At 45.2% G+C, this 18,444-nt stretch overlaps 1 protein-coding gene across 1 annotated transcript in view; it reads right to left on the bottom strand.

The window, feature by feature from the left end:
- The window catches only part of Kif3b (kinesin family member 3B), a 48,238-nt gene extending 31,319 nt beyond the window's left edge, over positions 1-16,919 (bottom strand). Inside the window, exon 1 of the mRNA XM_042694417.1 lies at positions 16,839-16,919. The gene's annotated coding sequence lies outside the window, so the exon portion shown is untranslated. The remainder of the gene's footprint in view (positions 1-16,838) is intronic.
- Between the last annotated feature and the right edge of the window lie 1,525 nt (positions 16,920-18,444).

The raw sequence follows: 18,444 nt of genomic DNA, 5'->3' as shown, positions 1-18,444 counted from the left end.
GAGCCACAGCATCACTTCCGGCTTTTTTCTTTTTTTGCTTATGTGGTACTGAGGAATCGAACCCAGGACCTCATGAATGCAATGCAAGCGCTCTACCACTGAGCCACCTTCCCAGCCCACAACTTGGTTTCTTCTATAACAAGAAGTTAGTAACAACAGCTACCTTGAAGAACTGTCCTAAGGAAAAAGTAAGCTACTAAATGTTGAGTACTTCGCCTAGTATAGGCATACAGTAAATACTGAGAGAACACACGCAGTATTGATCTTTGGGGCGTAAGCTTGCAACTGCATTTTTTTTTTTTGGTTTGTTTTTCTTTCTTTGGACATTTTGACAGGTAAAAAATTAACTGAGGTGAGAAAAAGCAACAAACTATTTTCCCTTTGAGAAAGAAGACTATCACCTTGATTTTAGCTTATGTCTTAGGAAGGTAGGCTAGTTCTTGGAAAGAAACCTAAAAAGGTCACAGATAAGCAATGTGGCTTAGTGGTAGAGAGTGCTTGCTTAGCATGCATGAAGCCCTGGGTTTGATTCTGCAGTACCACATAAACAGAAAAAGCCAGAAGTGGTGCTGTGACTCAAGTGGTAGAATGCTTGCCTTGAGCACAAAGAGGCTCAGGGACAGTGCCCAGGCCCTGAGTTTAAGCCCAGGACCAGAATAAAAAAAAAAAAGAAAAGAGAAATGCCAGCCATTGTCTGGTGCTGGTGGCTTACACCTATAATCCTAGCTACTCATGAGGCTGAAATCTGAAGATCACAGTTGTAAGCCAGCCCAAAGAAAAGTCCCTGTGAAACACTTATTTCCCATTAACCACTCAAAAACCAGAAGTGGCACTGTGTATGACAACCCTGAACACAAAGAGGCTCAAGGACAGTGCCCAGACCCTGAGTTCAAGCCCCACGACCAACAACAAAATGCCAGCCATGAATTCAACTTGGCACAAACAGGCAAACAAAGAAAGCAGTTAATAAGGAAAAACGACAGATATCCCTTTTGATATTCAATTGTGTGACATTCATAAATTTCATAAAAGTGTATTCAGTTTGTAGGCCAACACCCATTCAGGATCAACTCATGTTCCAGTTTATTGTGGCTGATAGTTTACTCAAAGTTTATCAAAAGCTTAACATGTAGTAGTCCACTTTTAATCCTCAAAATCACCTTATGAGGAAGGCAGACATTAGCCTCATTTTAAAAATAGGACTCAGAGGCTCAGAGAAATTAATTGGTCAAGGTCACACATTATGGAAGATAAAACATTTTAAAACAGGTTTCGGGGAGCACCTAAGGCTCATGGCCATAACTTTAGCTACTCAGAAAGCTGAGCTCTGAATATTGTAGCACAAAGCCAGCAGGAACAGAAAAGTCCATGAGACTCTTATCTCTAATTAACCACCAAAAAGTGAAGGGATGGCTTAAGTGGCAGAGTGCTAACCTTGATAAAAAGAATCTCAGGGACAGTACCTTGGCCCTAAATTCAAGCCCCAGGACCAGCACCAAAAAAAAAGCTAAGGAATAGTGCTAAGGCCCAGAGTTCAAGCTCCAATACTGATAAATAAATAAAACAGCCAGGTGCTGGTGGCTCACATCTATAATCCTAACTACTCAGGAAGCTGAAATCTAATTAGCATGGTTCAAAGCCAGCCCATTCAGGAAAGTCTAAGAGATTCTTGTCTCCAATTAATGACCAAAAAGCCAAAAGTGGAGCTGTGGCTCAAGTGGCAAAACACTATCTTTATGCAGAAAAGCTCAGGGACAGCACCCAGGCCCCTCAGTACAAGCCCAAGTCCCAGAAAGAAAGAAAGAAAGAAAGAGAGAGAGAGAGAGAGAGAGAGAGAAAGAGAGGGAGGGAGGAAGGGAGGGGAGGGAAGGGAAGGGAAGGGAAGGGAGGAAGGAAGGAGAAAGAAAGGAAGGAAGGAAGGAAGGAAAGAAAGAAATCAATAAACAAACAAGTTTATCTCATTTAAAAAAACAAAATAGGGCTGGGAAGGTGGCTCAGTGGTAGAGTGCTTGCCTCCCATGCATGAGGCCCTGGGATCAATTCCTCAGTATCACATAAACAGAAAAAAAAGAGCTAAGGGACAGTGCCCAGGCCCAGAGTTCAAAAAAATTTTTTTTAAATTTAAAAAATTAAAAAAAAAAAACATTGCTGAATGTGGTGTTACCCAAGCATTTGGAACGCTGTAATCCTGGCCTTTGGGAGGATATTTAGTTGGAGAACAGGCTAGGCAACACATATTGGCAAGGTATTATGAAGGAAGGAAGGAGTGAGGGAGGGCAGGCAATTTAAGCTGAACATCAGAGTACACAGTGAACAAAAACATCTTCCCTAATAGAGATATTTGACACATATACAAGCATGAAGATACCTGCATTATTCCCCCTCTACACTTCAGGAGAAAAAACCAACTCAGGTGAAGTATACGATACATTATTCTATGAAGTGTTAGAGAAAATTCACTTTTTTTTTTTTGATAGTTGTGGGGCTTGAACTCTGGGACTGGGTGCTGTCTGAACTCTTCAACTCAAGTCAAGAGCTCTACCACTTGAGCCACAGCACCACTTCTGGTTTTCGAGTGGTTAATTGGAGAGAAGAGACTCATGTTTTCCTGCCTCGGGCTGGCTTTGATCCTCGATCCTCAGATCTCAGCCTCCTGAGTAGCTAGGATTACAGGTATGAGCCACCGGTGCTCAGCCAAGAAGGCATTTTTTTAAAGGGAAGTTTTAGCCAGGCACTGGTGGCTCACACTTGTAATCCTAGCTACTCAGGAGATTGAGATCTGAGGATCGCAGTTCAAAGCCAGCCAGGGCAGGAAAGTCCTGAGACTCTCATTTTCAATTAACCACTAGAAAACCAGAAGTGGTGCTGTGGCTCCAGTGGTGAGTGCTCACCTTGACCTGAAGAGCTCAGGGACAGCGCCCAAGCCCAGAGTTCAAGTCCCACGACCGACAAAAAAAAGAAAAAGAAAAAGAAAAAAAGTGCCTTCTGTGGCTGGGAATGTGGCTTAGTGGTAGAGTGCTTGCCTAGCATGCATGAAGCTCCAGGTTCCATTCCTCAGTACCACATAAACAGAAAAAGCCAGAAGTGGTACTATGGCTCAAGTGGTAGAGTGCTAGCCTTGAGCAAAAAGAAGCTCAGGGACAATGCCTAGGCCCTGAGTTCAAGCTCTAGAACTGGCACAAAAAAAAAAAAAAAAAAAAAAGTGCCTCTGACTATATACGTTAGAGAAAACGCCTCCCCTTTAAAAATACCTGGCTAAGTGCCACAGTGTGGTTGACTGTTCCCTTTTGAGTGATTTCTGATCCTTTCCCCCACTTTTGCCAATAGCACTACAGTAATGTAGGCCTGGACACACACCTTCAGGGCAGGTGGGAGTATTTGGCAGGTTCCATTTCTAAGAGGTGAGAACACTACACACTACACACATTTCTTCTGGACAGAAGGCAGCACCTTGCCCCTTTGCCAGGCTGCACCATCTGCCCTACTGCCTACAGTGCACCTCTTTGAACTCCCCACTAAGCTATGAACCTGGACCAGCCTTTCTGCCAGGAAATTCTCCTTCTATGTGCCAATACAGGAAAGAAAAGAAGTTGCTTCTTGACTAAAAATTTACACCCTGACTCAACTGGCTGAAAGTCAAGTGAAACTTGCAGCCCTTTTGGATCTTGATTCATTATAAACCAAGTTTTAAAAAGATGCATGACCATCAAGATCTGAACACTAGCTATTAGGTGAAGGGAATTGTTATTCTTTTAGTTGTGAAAATGTTTTACTCCTAAGAGAAGGCTCTTATCTTTTAGAGATAAAAGTATTTTCAGATTAAGTTATATGCTGTCTGGGATCTGTTTTAAAATAATCAGGGGTGGAGTAGACTGGAACAAGGACTTTGATGTGCCAATAAGTGCTGGAGTGTGTTAATGGGTTCATGGGTCATTATACTACTCTACTTTTATGCTACAGATCTTCCAAAATGGAAAGGAGATCACTCTCTGACCAATAGCAAGCAGGTCATTAAAACTGTTTTTAACTAATTAAACACACATAGCACATTATACAAGCCAGGTATGATAGAATATGCCTGTTAGCCCAGCACTGGGTAGGTTTAGGTAGGAAAATCATAAGTTCAAGGACAACCTAGGCTACTCAGATCCTGTCTCAAAAAATAATAATGTGGGGCACTGGTGCCTCACACCTGTAATCCTAGCTACTAAGGAGGCTAAGATCTAAGGATCGCGGTTCAGAGCCAGCCTAGGCAGGAAAGTCCATGAGACTTTATTTCCAATAAACCACCAGAAAACCAGAAGTGGCACTGTGGCTCAAAGTGGTAGAGAGCTCACCTTGAGCTGAAGAGCTGAGGGACAGTGCCCAAGCCCAGAGTTCAAGCCCTATGACCAAAAAATAAATAAGTAAATACATAATAATAATGATAAACAAAAAGAAACTCCACAATATATAAAATTTGCCCTCTCAATCTTTTTTAGCTTTCTCTTGAGACAAGGAAACTCCAGGTCTCAAGCAAGGCTCATTCCACAGTCTCCTAGAAGTTGGGATTATAGGTGTGTGCAACCATGCCTTGCTACCCTTTTAATCACTTTAAAGTATACAATTAGACAATGCTAATTATATTCACATCAAGGCTGGGTGCAGTGGTACATGTCTAAAGTACTAGCTACTCAGAAGACAAAGGTAGGAAAACTGCTTGAACCTGCTTATTCAAAACCAGCATTGACAAGAGTGAAATCCAACCTCAAGGAGAAAGAAACAAGCCAACAACAAAAAATACTGCCCCCCCACAAAGAAAACAAAAAACAAAAATCCAATAAGCTGTCTACCTGGGTACAAATCTCATGGCCTTTTTTCCATATCAGCAAAATCCAATCAATTGTCCCCTGATGACTTTTTCCATATCCACCCCACTTGTTCTATTCTTTTTTTTTTTTTTTTTTTTTTGCCGGTCATGGGGCCTAAACTCTGGGCCTGGGCATTGTCCCTCAGCTCTTCAGTTCAAGGCTAGTGCTCTACCACTGGAGCCACAGCGCCACTTCCGGCTTTTTCTGTTTATGTGGTGCTGAGGAATCGAACCCAGGGCCTCATGCTTGCAAGGCATGCACTCTACCACTGAGCTACGTTCCCAGCCCCCACTTGTTCTATTCTTTAGTCAGGTTTTTCTTCAAATATACTTTCTTTTAACATAGATTATTATAAAAAGAAATGTATCGGAGCCAGGCACTTGGTGGCTCACACCTGTAATCCTGTCTACTCAGGAGGCTGAGATCTGAGGATCCCAGTTCAAAGCCAGCCTGGGCAGGAAAGTCCATGAGACTCTTCTTCCCAATTAACCACCAGAAAACCAGAAGTGGTGCTGTGGCTCAAGTGGTAGAGCACTAGTTGTAGGCTTCAACTCTGGGCCTGGGCACCATCCCTCAGCTCCTCAGCTCAAGGCGAGCCCTCTACTACTTGAGCCACAGTGCCACTTCCAGTTTTCTGGTGGTTTATTGGAGATACGAGTCTCAAAGACTTCCTGCCTGGGCTGGCTTTGAACCATGACTCTCAGATCTCAGCCTTCTGCATAGCTAGGATCAGAGGCCTGAGCCACCAACACCCAGCAGAGCACTAGGCTTGAGCTGAAGAGCTGAGGGACAGCACCCAGGCCCAGAGTTCAGGCCTCACGACCGACAAAAAAAAAAAAAAAAGAGCTGGCCTTCTATTGTATGCCTGTCCCATGTACTAAGCCTTTCTTTGCCCTTCACCATATGTGGCACCTAGAACCCCAGTTTCATATTATTAATTTCTAGCTAGACACTGTAGCTTACCTTTGGCCTGGGGCTTGGTTTCTCTCAGAAAAGGAACCTAGCAGCAGAAACATTGGTGGCTTATGCCTGAAATCCTAGCTACCCCGGAGGCTGAGATCTGAGGATCGTGGTTCAAAGCCAGCCCAGGCAAGAAAGTCCGTGAGACTCATCTCTAATTAACCACCAGAAAACCGGAAGTGGTGTTGTGGCACAAGTGGTAGAGCACTTACTTGAGCTGAAGAGCTGAGAGACAGTACCTAGGCCCAGAGTTCAAGCCCTACAACAGACAAAAAAAAAAAAAAAAAAAAAAAAGCCAAAAATGGCTCAAAGTGGTAAAGCATTAGCCTTCAGCACAAAAGCTCAGGGATAGTCTCTAGGACCTGAGTTCAAGCCTCAGAACCAGCACCAAACTAGAAAACAAAAGAATCATCAGACAATACAAAGGTTTACACAAACCTCTTTTTTGTTGTTGTGTTTTTTTGGGGTTTTTTGTTTGGTTGGTTTTTTTTGCCAGTCCTAGGGACTGAACTCAGGACCTGGGCACCATCCCCGAGCTTCTTTTGCTCAAAGCTAGCACTCTACCACTTCAGCCACAGTACCACTTCTGGCTTTTTCTATGGATGTGAGTCTGAGGAACCAAACTCAGGGCTTCACGCACGCTAGGCAAGCACTCTACCACCAAGCCACATTCCCAGCCCTACACAAATCTTTATAATTACACAAAAACCAACAACAACAAATGTTCTCTGAATCATTATTTATAATTTTTAAATGCTGGAAATAGCCTGACAACAATGGCGAAATAGGTTAAGAACAGTCTTCTGTAAAATGAAAGTATTTAGGAGCTTGATACTATGGCTCCCACCTGTAATCCTACCTACTCAGAAGGCTAAGATCTGAAGATCGTGGTTCAGAAATCCAGGCAGAAAAATCTGAGTCTCTTATCGGTAAAGTCTCTTATCTCCAGATAACCACCAAAAACTGGAAGTTGAGCTGTGATGGAGTGACAACTTTGAGCAAATGAGTTAAGGGACAGCACCAGGCCCTGAGTTCAAGCCCTAGTACCAGAAAAAGTATTTCGGAATATATTTGCACTTGGGCAGTAAAATGGTAACAGTGGTTATTAGTGGGTGCTGGGATGCAAGATGAATCTTACTAAATATAACCCTTTCAGTATTCTCCTTTTTTCTCAAGAAAATCACATTTTTTAAATAATCAGATGGAGCGAATTCTACTTTTTCTTATTTAAAATCTTTTAGGGACTGGGAATGTGGCTTACTGGTAGAATGCTTGCCTCACATGCATAAAGCCCTGGGTTCGATTCCTCAGTACCACATACAATATGGTACTGTGCTGTGGCTCAAGTGGTAGAGTGCTAGCCTTGAGCAAAAGAAGCTCAGGGACAGTGCCCAGGCCCAGAATTCAAGCCCCAGGGCTGGCCAAAAATATATACATATACATATATTTTTTCATATATTTATGTTTAAATATATATATGGTTATCAAGGTGATTACAAAGGGGGCTATAATGACATAAATCAGGTAATAATTAGGTTTCTTTCTTTCTTTTTTTTTTTTTTTTGTTGGTCGTGGGGCTTGAACTCTGGCCTGACCACTGTCCCTGCGCTCTTCAGCCCAAGGCTAGTGCTCTACCACTTGAGCTACAGCGTCACTTCCGGTTTTCTGGTGGTTTATTGGAGATAAGAGTTTCACGGACTTTCCTGCCCTGGCTGGCTATGAACCATGATCCTCACATCTCAGCCTCCTGAGTAGCTACGATTACAGGTGTGAACCACTGGTCCCCGGCATTAGGTTTCTTTTTGTCACCTGGGATTCTATTTTTCAAAAGGCTTACAATTGAAGAATCAAAGAAGGAAAAACATTGTATTTCTTAGGCTAGATATTGCAGATCTTGCAAAAACAGTAACCATTTCCACCAAGGGCTATCTTCTGGTGGTTATCTTAAGTAACTTAAGCAGACATTTTATCTTATTGATTGGGGTCTTTTATGACTTACCAGCTAGTTTTTTGTTTTGTTTTGTTTTTTTTAAATAAGTCATAAAGTAATGATTACTGCAATCCACTGAGCTGCTTTAGATTATGCTGTGGGTTTTTAGTTTCTGTTGCCCACAAAGGCCCCAGCAAACCCTTCCAGAAGCCACTGCTGAAGGTCATATGAAGGCCCACAACATGGGCCAAAATACCAACCATCTCCCATTTCACATGGACTCATTTCAATCTACATACTGTGTCAAGTATAAGAAAATGTAAGAAGGGCTGGGAAGGTGGCTTAGTGGTAGACTGTTTGCCTTGCATGCATGAGGCCCTGGGTTCGATTCCTCAGCACCACATAAACAGAAAAAGCCGGAAGTGGCTGTGGCTCAAGTGGTAGAGTGCTAGCCGGAAGGAAGGAAGGAAGGAAGGAAGGAGAAAGAAAGAAGGAAGGAAGGAAGGAAAGAAAGAAAATGTAAGAACTGCAAATATCTAGAAAAACTTTTAAAAATAAATCACTCCCACCACCATTATCACTGGCTTACTCTCTTAATGCAAATTAGGATTTAAATCAGCATACTAAAGATAGATCTGCCTGTGGTGAAGAGCTCAATGTCTGCAATGTGTGACAAAATGGGGAGACACAAAGTGTCACCATGATTAACTGAGCCTTAAAGAGGAACATCTAAGCTGCAGTGCAGATGTGTGAAGCTGGTAACATGAACAGACTCCCCACTGCCAAGAAACACACCCCAAGAGCCCCACCCAGAGGACTTGGAAGAAAGCCCAGCATGCAGTCACCAAGGGAGAACAAAACACCCAACTCAGGGATCTGTATTTGGGGCAGGGCTGGTAGGACTTTGGAAAGCACTTCCTTCAAAGAAGGTAGGTAAGTAGGTAGATAGATAAGACAGACAGACAGACAGACAGACAGACAGATGTCTAGACAGAGACAGAAATCTAGACCTGTATCTACACACTTGAACACACAAAGAGATAAAGACAGTCATGGAGGTCCCTGAAGGTTGACTTACTTGCCCCATAGCAAATAGCAGAATTGCTGCTAAATCTTGCCCCCACCCAGGTCCCACTGCTTTTTTCAAGCCAGGTTTTAATGTGATGGCACAGGTTTCCATGAAGAAATCTTTCTTTTTTCTTTTTTTTTTTGGCCACTTCTGGGACTTGAATCAGGGCTTGGGCACGGTCCCTGAGCTTCTTTTGCCCAGGGCTCACACTCTACCACTTGAGCCACAGTACCACTTTCAGCTTTTTCTGTTTATGTGGTACTGAGCACTCTACCACTATGCCATATTCCCAGCCCCAGGAAGAAATCTTTCTAAGACTGGGGAGAGCTGGGCACTGGTGGCTCACACCTGTAATCAGGAAGCTAAGATCTGAGGATCAGGGTTCAAAGCCAGCCCAGGCAGGAATGTCCATGAGACTCTTATCTCCAATTATAACTCCAGTGGAGTTATACCACTCCGAAGTGTGAGAAGTAGCTTGTATCTCACCAAGTCCATATCTATGATCTCAATACTCAAGCAACCAACGAGTAATTTCCACCAAGGGGTCAAGGGTTTTCCTTGATTTCCTCAAGTACTCCTTGAAGTCACTTTTTTATTCAGCATTTTAAATAAATTACCCAGGAAAAGAAGAGAAAGGACTTGACTAAAACCTCAGGGAGGTGGCCACTGCCTAGCTGAAAAATAGATGGGGCTTGAGGTGTAGGTCAGTGGTAACAAAAGGGGAGGAAGAAGAGGAGGAGAGAGGAAGAAAAAAGGGCAGGGCGCCTAGGGCTCACACTTGTAATCCTAGCTACTCAGGAGGCTGAGATCTGAGGATCAAGGTTCAAAGCCATCCTGGGCAGGAAAGTCCGTGAGACTCATCTCCAATTAACCACCAGAACACCAGAAGTGGCGCTGCGGCTCAAGTGGTAGAGCACTTACTTGAGCTGAAGAGCTGAGAGACAGTACCTAGGCCCAGAGTTCAAGCCCCACAATTGACCAAAAAAAAAAAAAAAGGGGGGGGGGAAGAAAGGAGGAAAGAAAGGGAAGGAAGAAGAGAAGAAAGACCTCTCCTTCCTCTTCTGTAGTGAGGATGAAGGGTACCTGCCTGCACACAGGTTTTTGAGGACTAAATGAGACAGCATGAGCAAAGTGCTTAGAACAGATAGTGCTGACTCAGTGAATAATATTACTTTTACTGTACTGTCAAGTCATAGATTTGCTTAGCTAAGTGTATTTTGAACTTCACTGGACATCTTGGTAAAATGAAAACCATGTTTGTTTGTTTGGTTTTTAATCCAAGCCTAGATTCCAGGGACACAGGTACCTCTGCCAAGTAACACACACTGAAGAAAGTTAAGATCTATCTAACCCCAGTACCTGGTATGTGCATAATACTGTTGGTAAAAAAGAATGGCTTCTGTGCACCCCAATGTCATCTTCTGTTGACTAGGGATAGATAACACATGATCTCGACTGACTAGAATTAGTCAATGCTCAGGGAAGAGCTCTCTAAACAGCTGTACAAGTGATCACCGTAAATGTATTAATCCCACCACTCACGATGCTGTAATACCAAATTTGCAAGTGCAGTTATTAGAAAATATGAAAGTGAGGCTTAAATTCCCTTGCTCAGAAGAAATCCTCCATTCAATGACCCTCTAGGAATTCTGGCAGAACACAACAGCTTTTCAAGGGATACCCAAGTCAAAAAAAAAAAACTCTGAAACTTTAGACCTCCATTCAGTGGCCAGGAAGGAAGGGTTTTGGCAGGGAGAGCGTGGCCATGTGAGTTGCTGGGAATGAACTTAGCTAGCAGAGCTGGCCAGCCTCCTTCTAACCTCTATCAGGCAAATCCCACGTCAGGAGAGCCAGGCCAACAGCACAAGACAGATGGAGCTGCCCTAGCGAAGTCCACACCACCACCACTCCCCAAGCCATCAGAGCAGCCTGGAAGAAAAATAGGGCTTCTAATGTCCACAGAGGGCTTGCTCAGATCCACCCACTATCTCCTTCAGCAGAAGCTGGGATCCTTCCCCACAGAGTCTAAGGAAAGATGTGCACACGTGGACCTCAGAGCAAAGAGACCACAGATGATTCTTCCCCACAGGGCACCTCATCAAAAGGTTCTCTCATTGTTTCAAAGGCAGATGGCACTTCTAACACGCTTAACTCCTTAACCTAGGAGTCACCCTTAATCCCACCTCATCCCCAATCCTGCTGGTCCTACTTCCAAAACATAAGCCTAATACATCCTTTTACCACCCCCACTGCCACCACCCTAAAAGGCCACCATCATTGCGTTCACCAAACCTCCTAACTGGTCTATGGGTACTACTCCAATGTCCTCTAAAATCCACTGGCCACATAGAGATCAGAGTAAAAAAAAATTTTTTCTAGTGCTGGAGTTTGAACCCAGAGCCCCATTCATGCTAGGCAAGGGCTCTTGTTTATATATATATTACTACTACTACTTGAGTCACAGTACCACGTCTGGTTTTCTGGTGGTTAATTGGAGATAAGGGTCTCACAGACTTTCCTGCCCAGGCTAGCTTTGAACCTCGATCCTCAGATCTCAGCCTCCCGAGTAGCTAGGATTACAGGTGTGAGCCACCAGCACCTGGCTTATGGTGGAGATCTTAATATCTGACTTATCTTCCTCAAAGGATAATACCAAGTATGTAAAGGCACAAAGAAGTGACAGAGAGTGTGTGAACATATGAGTGGCTGGGAACAAACTTTGCTAGCAGAGCTGACCTTTAAACTTAAAGGCTTCTAGTCTTCAAACATTTTTTTGAAAGCAGGAGAGCCCTATATTGTCAACTACAATAAGAGAAGGCTCTTTCTTAGCACCTATAAATTAGTGAGTAAAAATGTGGCTCACACCTCTAATACCAGCATTCAGGAGGCCTACACACTTAAGATAGAGTTTGAGGGCTGGGAAGGTGGCTCAGTGGTAGAGCGTTTGCCTTGCATGCATGAGGCCCTGGGTTCGATTCCTCAGCACCACATAAGCAAAAAGAAAAAAAGCCGGAAGTGGCGCTGTGTCTCAAGTGGTAGAGCACTAGCCTTGAGCTGAAGAGCTGAGGGACAGCGCCCAGGCCCAGAGTTCAGGCCCCACGACCGGACCACCCCCCACCCCCCCAAAAAAAAAGATAGTTTGAAGCCAGCCTAGATTACATAGAAAGACCTTGTCTCAAATTTAAAAAAAAAAAGGCACAGGAACAACCTGAGGATCCTCAAACAAGCAAAAATCTCAGAAATCAATAGAAAAGATTTAAATCACTTTTACTTGTGGCCAGGCAAAAACAAGATATGAATCACTTAACAAAGTCAAACTCAAGCCAGGCAACAAAGGTTCACACCTGTAACTGTGGCTATGCAGGAGGCCATGATCTGGAAGATTACAATACAAAGCCTGGCTGAATGGAAAAGTTATGAAACTATGTCTCCAAATTAACCAGCAAAAATACAGGCATGAGGACTCAAGTGGCAGAGTGCCAAGCAATCAAGTCAAGCAAGTAAGAGGCCGAGTTCGAGCCCCAGTACACAAATTAATTTTTTTTTAAAAATCACTGCGGGGGGGGGAGGCTGGGAAGGGATGTGAAGGGTAAACAAAGGAGGAGGCTGCAATGCTTGATAAGAAATGTACTCATTATCTTGCCCATGTAATTATAACCCCTCTGTACAGTATGTTCACAAAAAATTAAAAAAAAAAAATCACTGAAGCCGGGCCCCACTGAGATCTGAGGACCACTCTTCAAAGCCAACCAGGGCAGGAAAGTTCAAGAGACTCTCATCTCCAATTAAACACCAGAAAACCAGAAGTGGCCCTGTGGCTCAAGTGGTAGAGTGCTAGCCTTGAGCTGAAGAACTCAGAGACAGCACCCAGGCCCAGAGTTCAAGCCTCACGACAAAAAAAAAAAAATCACTGAGGGCTGGGAATGTGGCTCAGTTGCAAAGTGCCTGTCTAGTATATATGAAGCCCTGGATTCTATTCCTCAGTCCAAGATAAACAGAAAAAGCTGGAAGTGGTATGTGGCTCAAGTGGTAGAGCACTAGCCTTGAGCACTGAGACGCTAAGGGACAGAGGTAGGCCCTGAGTTCAAGCTGCAGGACCAGGAAAAAAAATTACTGGGGGGGCAGGGGTAGGAGATGGGGGAGCGATGGGAAGGGATGGGAAGGGGAAACAAAGGCGGAGGCAACAATGCTTGATAAGAAATGTACTCATTACCTTGCCTATGTAATTGTAACCCCTCTGTATGGTATTTTCACAACAACAACAACAACAAAAGGGGCTGGGAAGGTGGCTCAGTAGTAGAGCACTTGCCTTGCATGCCTAAGGCCCTGGGTTCGATTCCTCAGCACCACAGAAGCAAAAAGAAAAAAGCCGGAAGTGGCGTTGTGGCTCAAGTGGTAGAGTGCTAGCCTTGAGCTGAAGAGCTGAGGGACAGCGCCCAGGCCAGAGTTCAGGCTCCAAGACCGGACCCCAAAAAAAAAAAAATTACTGAGGCTGAGGCAGGAGAATCATTTGAGCTTTGCAATTCAAGGCTAGTTTATTGATCACAGCCCCCTACCCCATCTTAAAAAAAAAAAGTCAAATGCCATTAATTTTCATATTATGCTCTGGATTTCTTGAAGGCTATGGACAAGACATTTTCCATGTTCCTGGCATGGGAAATTTAATAAACATTTGCTGAACTGGATATTGAGCTACCAACCCTGGCATCTTCCCATCAGCTTTCACTTCACAGCCCATCTGGCATGGCTGTGTGGGTTCCTGGAACAACACTATAACACCACCAACATTTACATAATGCTATGATGACTACTGTATCATGCTTGCATTGACCTTGTGAGGATGACAGACCTGTTATTAACATCATGTACTTTACTCATTTGCCACACACAGAAAATAAAGGTGCTTTGTTAAATACAAGTAATGACAACTAACGTTTACCAAACATACTAAGGCGCTTTATGTGGAGTAGGAGCAAATCAATCTTCACAATAGTCTTACATGACAGGTACCATTATTATCCCTACGTATATATTAAAAATATTTAAAAGGGACCGGAAATGCAGCTTATTGGTAGAGTGCGTGCTTAGCATGCATGAAGCCCTGGGTTCAATTCCTCAGTGCCACATAAATAGAAAAAGGTAGAAGTGGTGCTGTGGCTCAAGTGGTAGAGTGCTAGCCTTGAACAAAAGAAGCTCAGGGATAGTGTCCAGGCCCCCCAAGGACTTGCAAAAAAATTTTAAAAAGAAACTTTATCATTACACAGCACAGAAGGTGAAGTCAATTGCTCAGTGGCACACAGTTTGTAAGTGGCAGACCAAGATTTTTATCCCAGCAACCTAATTGCATGCTTTTAGCCCCAACTGCAAAACAGCACTGAGATGATCTGCTATTAACATCTAGCCTACATCACTCATTTAATTTTTTTTGTTTTTGTTAAATTTTTGGTGTTGGGACTCAGGACCTGGGTACTATTCTTCAGGGTTGTTTTTTTTTCTCTCTCTCTCAAAGCTGGCACTCTACTACTTGAGCTATACCTCCACTTCCAGCTTTTTGGTGATTCACTGGAGATAAAGTCTCACAGACATTCCTGCCTGCCTGGCTTTGAACTTCAATCCTCAAATCTCAGCTTCCTGAGTAGCTAGGCATAAGCTACTAGTACCTGGCTTTATCCTCCACTTTATTTTTATTTTTAGTTTTTATTAATTTATTTTTGTCAGTTGTGGAGCTTGAACTCTGGGTCTGGACACTGTCCCTGAGCTCTTTTACTCAAGGTTAGCATTTTACCATTTCGAGCCTTAGCTCCTCTTCCCCTTTTGAGTGGTTTATTGGAGATAAGAGTCTCACAAGGACTTTTCTGCCCAGACTGGCTTTGAACCTCAATCCTCCGATTTCAGCCTCCTGAGTAGGTAGGATTATAGGTGTGAGCCACCAAGGCCCAGCTCATTCTTAATTTTAAAGAGATCAAGCCAGACCCTGGTGGTTCAGAGTGAAAAAGCTGGAAGTGGTGATGAGGCTCAAGTGGTAGAGTGCTAGCCTTGAGCAAAAGCAGCTCAGGGACAGCGCTCAGGCCCGGAATTCACGGCCAGGACTGGGGGGGGGGGGGGGGGGGGAACAGAGTGAGAGACAGAGAGAGGAAGAGAGAGAAAAGATCAAGGGACATAAAAGCCTTAAAAAAAAAAAAAAAAAAAGAGGGCTAGGATGGTGGCTCAGTGGTAGAGCGCTTGCCTTGCATATGAGGCCCTGGGTTTGATTCCTCAGCATCACATAAACACAAAAAGCCAGAAGTGGCACTGTGGCTCAAGTGGTAGAGCACTAGCCTTGAGCTGAAGAGCTGAGGGACAGTGCCCAGGCCCAGAGTTCAGGCCCCACAACCGACAAAAAGGAAAGAAAGGAAAAGGAAAAGGGAAAGGAAAGGAAAGATTCCAGCTCTTTTCTGAGATGAACCCTTTGGATGGTACCTATTCAAAGGAAGCTTTAAGCTGGGTGCTGGTGGCTCATACCTGTAATCCTAGCTACTCAGGAGGCTGAGATCTGAGGATCCCGGTTCAAAGCCAACAGGGGCAGGAAAGTCCATCAGACTCATCTCCAATTAACCAACAGAAAACCAGAGGTGGTGCCATGGTAAAGCACTAGGCAGCCAGTGCCAAGGTTCTGAGTTCAAGTCCCATGACTGACAATAAATAAAAGAAGCTTTATATATATGAGATCATCTGCATGCCATTTGGAATAAGCTTCTAAGCTAAGCAGTTAGGAGTAACCAAAGAATACCCTTGTGACCTGGCACTAGCTACTATTGAGAAAGCAGAAGGATCAGGTAGTGGAGGATAAACTTCAGGCTTTTCTAGGAAATATATCTAGTTCCATTACACCACAAACCTAAGAGTCATAGACAAGTCATTCACTTTTCTCAGTTTCCTCATCTGCAAATTGGGGGTGATTATCAGATGCCTGACACAGTCCATGTCAAGATTAAGTAGATAATATACCTGAAATGAGCTTCTTAATCATGTACTTGTAAATAGTCCTTAATGCTTTAAGTGCTTTCCAGTATATACAGATACTTTTTTTTTTCTTGTTGTCTGCAGAAATGGTCAACTAGGCACAAGTAACAAGTCAGATTACAACACCACCAATCAAGATTTGATCTCAGGGCCTCCCCCCAAGTCTACTTGCAGAAGTCAACGACCTTCCTTGCTCTCAGCAGAAGGGAGTTTGTTAAACTGGGGGCAGGAGGATGGCAGCAATGGCAGAAACATCCATGAGTTGGCAAGCCACACCCCTAAATCCTACCAATCCCCATGTCATCTCCCTGAGAGCTTTGCCCATCCCACCCCAGGCACCTCACAATAGCTTGCTAAGCACTTACCATGTGACAAGCAAGTTGACATAGCCAGTCTCCCTGGATTCCCAGTCAATTATCTCATATCATAGGAGAGGAAAAGAAGACTCAAAGAGATTAACTTGCCCAAGGCCACACAGTTACAGTTACTAAGTGGGAGACACAGTCTGTAACCTGGACACTCAAGACTTTGAACAGGACTCTAGGCCCCCATGCTAGGGTGCCCTAACAATTCTCTTTGGGCGCTCTCACCTTCTTGACTCAGCCTCTTTAACCCCGTCGAGCAGCAAGTGTTTGGACAAACAGGTCAACTGAGGCCACGGACAGGAAGGGGCTTGTCCAAGGTCACACGGCGAGTCAGGGACAGCGCAAAGGTTTGGACCCCAGGTACTTGCTCCCCAGGCTTCCTTCCGAGCTGGGGCCCTGAACATGAGCGGCAGCCTCCCCACACACACACCGCGGGAGACTGGTTCTGGGGGGGTCGCGCTATAGCCCTGCCGGGGAGACAGGGGTGAGGCCGTCTGGATCGCTGGAGGATGCCCGGAGGCAGGGCTGAAGATGCTCGGACTGGCAGGCAGGCAGAACGGCAAAGCCTGGCGGCGGCGGGAGCCACCGCGAAAACGCCAAGCGGCCCAAACCCAGCCGCGTCCGGGAGCACTCGGCGGAGGGGGCGGGGGCACGCGACTCACCTGCGGCCGGAGCCGAGAGCGGGCGGCGGCGGCGGCGGCGGCGGCGGCGGGGGCGGCAGCGGCAAACCCCAGGCTCAGCCATTCCCCGCTGCCCCGGATGGGGAGAGACCGCGGCCGCTCACTTCCTTAGCAACCCGGCTCGGCGACCTACTTCCTTAGCAACCGCTGTCAATTGCAATAACTTTATTGGAACTCAGTGCGTGGACACGGTTGAGCCTGCGGGGCGGGGCGGAGCGGGGCGGGGCCGGGCCGGGCCGGGCCGGGCCTGGACTGGACCTGGACTGGCAGAGTGCGGGATGGGCAGGGGCGGGGCCGGGATGGGGCGGCGATGGCCTTCACCCGCGTCAAAAGTGAGAGTCGAGCTTCAGGAGACTTGACTCTATCTGCAGCTACCTCGTGCCTCGGTTTCCATATTTGCAAGCTGGAACACGCGACCTGATCGCACCGTGCGATTTCACTCTCCTCTTTTTTTTTTTTTTTTTAATGTTTTTGAGGGGCACAGGGGGCGGGGGGGAAGGAGGAGGGAATCTGGTCCTGGGGTTGTCCCGGAGCTTTTTTACTTAAAGCTAGTGCTGTACCACTTCCAGCTTTTTGGTTACTTGGAGATGAGAGTCTCATGGACTTTCCTGCCTGAGCTGACTTTAAACCTTGATCCTCACCTCTTATTTCTGAGTAGCTAGGATTACAGGTGTGAGCCACTGATGCCTAGATCTCTCTCCCTTTCCTTCTTCCTCTCCTTCTCCCTTTCTTTCTCCCTCTCCTTCTCTTCCCTCCCCCCCCCCTTCTTCCCCTCTCCTGTGGGTTTCTTTCTTTCTTCTTTCTTTCTTTCTTTTTTGGGTCCAGTCGTGGGGTCTGAACTCTGGGCCTGGGCGCTGTCCCTCAGCTCTTCAGCTCAAGGCTAGCACTCTACCACTTGAGCCACAGCGCCACTTCCGGCTTTTTTCTTTTTGCTTATGTGGTGCTGAGGAATTGAACCCAGGGCCTCATGCATGCAAGGCAAGTACTCTACCACTGAGCCACCTTCCCAGCCCTCCTGGGGGTTTCTTTGTTTTGTCTTGTTTGTTTTGTGGTTAATTGGATATGCGCCTCTCGACTTTCCTGCCTGGGTTAGCTTCAAACTAGGATCCTCAGATCTCAGCCTCCTGCATAGCCAGACATGAGCCACAGGTGCCCTGTTCTCACCCTCCTTTTAACCCTCCTGAAGCACTTTCACATGGACTAACTGAGTTGGGTCAGCCAATGACTCAAGCCAAGCAGGAATCCTCTGGTCTCTTCCCAGCCCTTCGTTCCTCATAATCCAAATAGCCATTAAGTCCTTTAGTCAGCCTCTCAAGCACTTCCATTTCTCCATCTTTAGGGTTACCCCTATCACTAGCCTACCTTCAATATCTAGTCTCTCTGATTCAATTGTTTCCATCTTGCCAACTCACTGTACATGAGACAGTAATAATTTTAAAACCTACAACACATGGTGATCACTCTAATTAAAATCCTTTAACAGAGTATTACCACTGATAAAATAAAACCAAGGCTTCTGCTGGGTGCTGGTGACTCACATTTGTAATCCTAGCTACTCAAGAGGCTAAGATCTGAGGATGACAGTTCA

Source organism: Dipodomys spectabilis, unplaced genomic scaffold, assembly GCF_019054845.1.
Source record: "Dipodomys spectabilis isolate Male_0828 unplaced genomic scaffold, ASM1905484v1 ptg000175l, whole genome shotgun sequence".
NCBI lineage: Eukaryota > Metazoa > Chordata > Mammalia > Rodentia > Heteromyidae > Dipodomys > Dipodomys spectabilis.
This window is presented reverse-complemented; position numbering and strand designations above follow the sequence as displayed.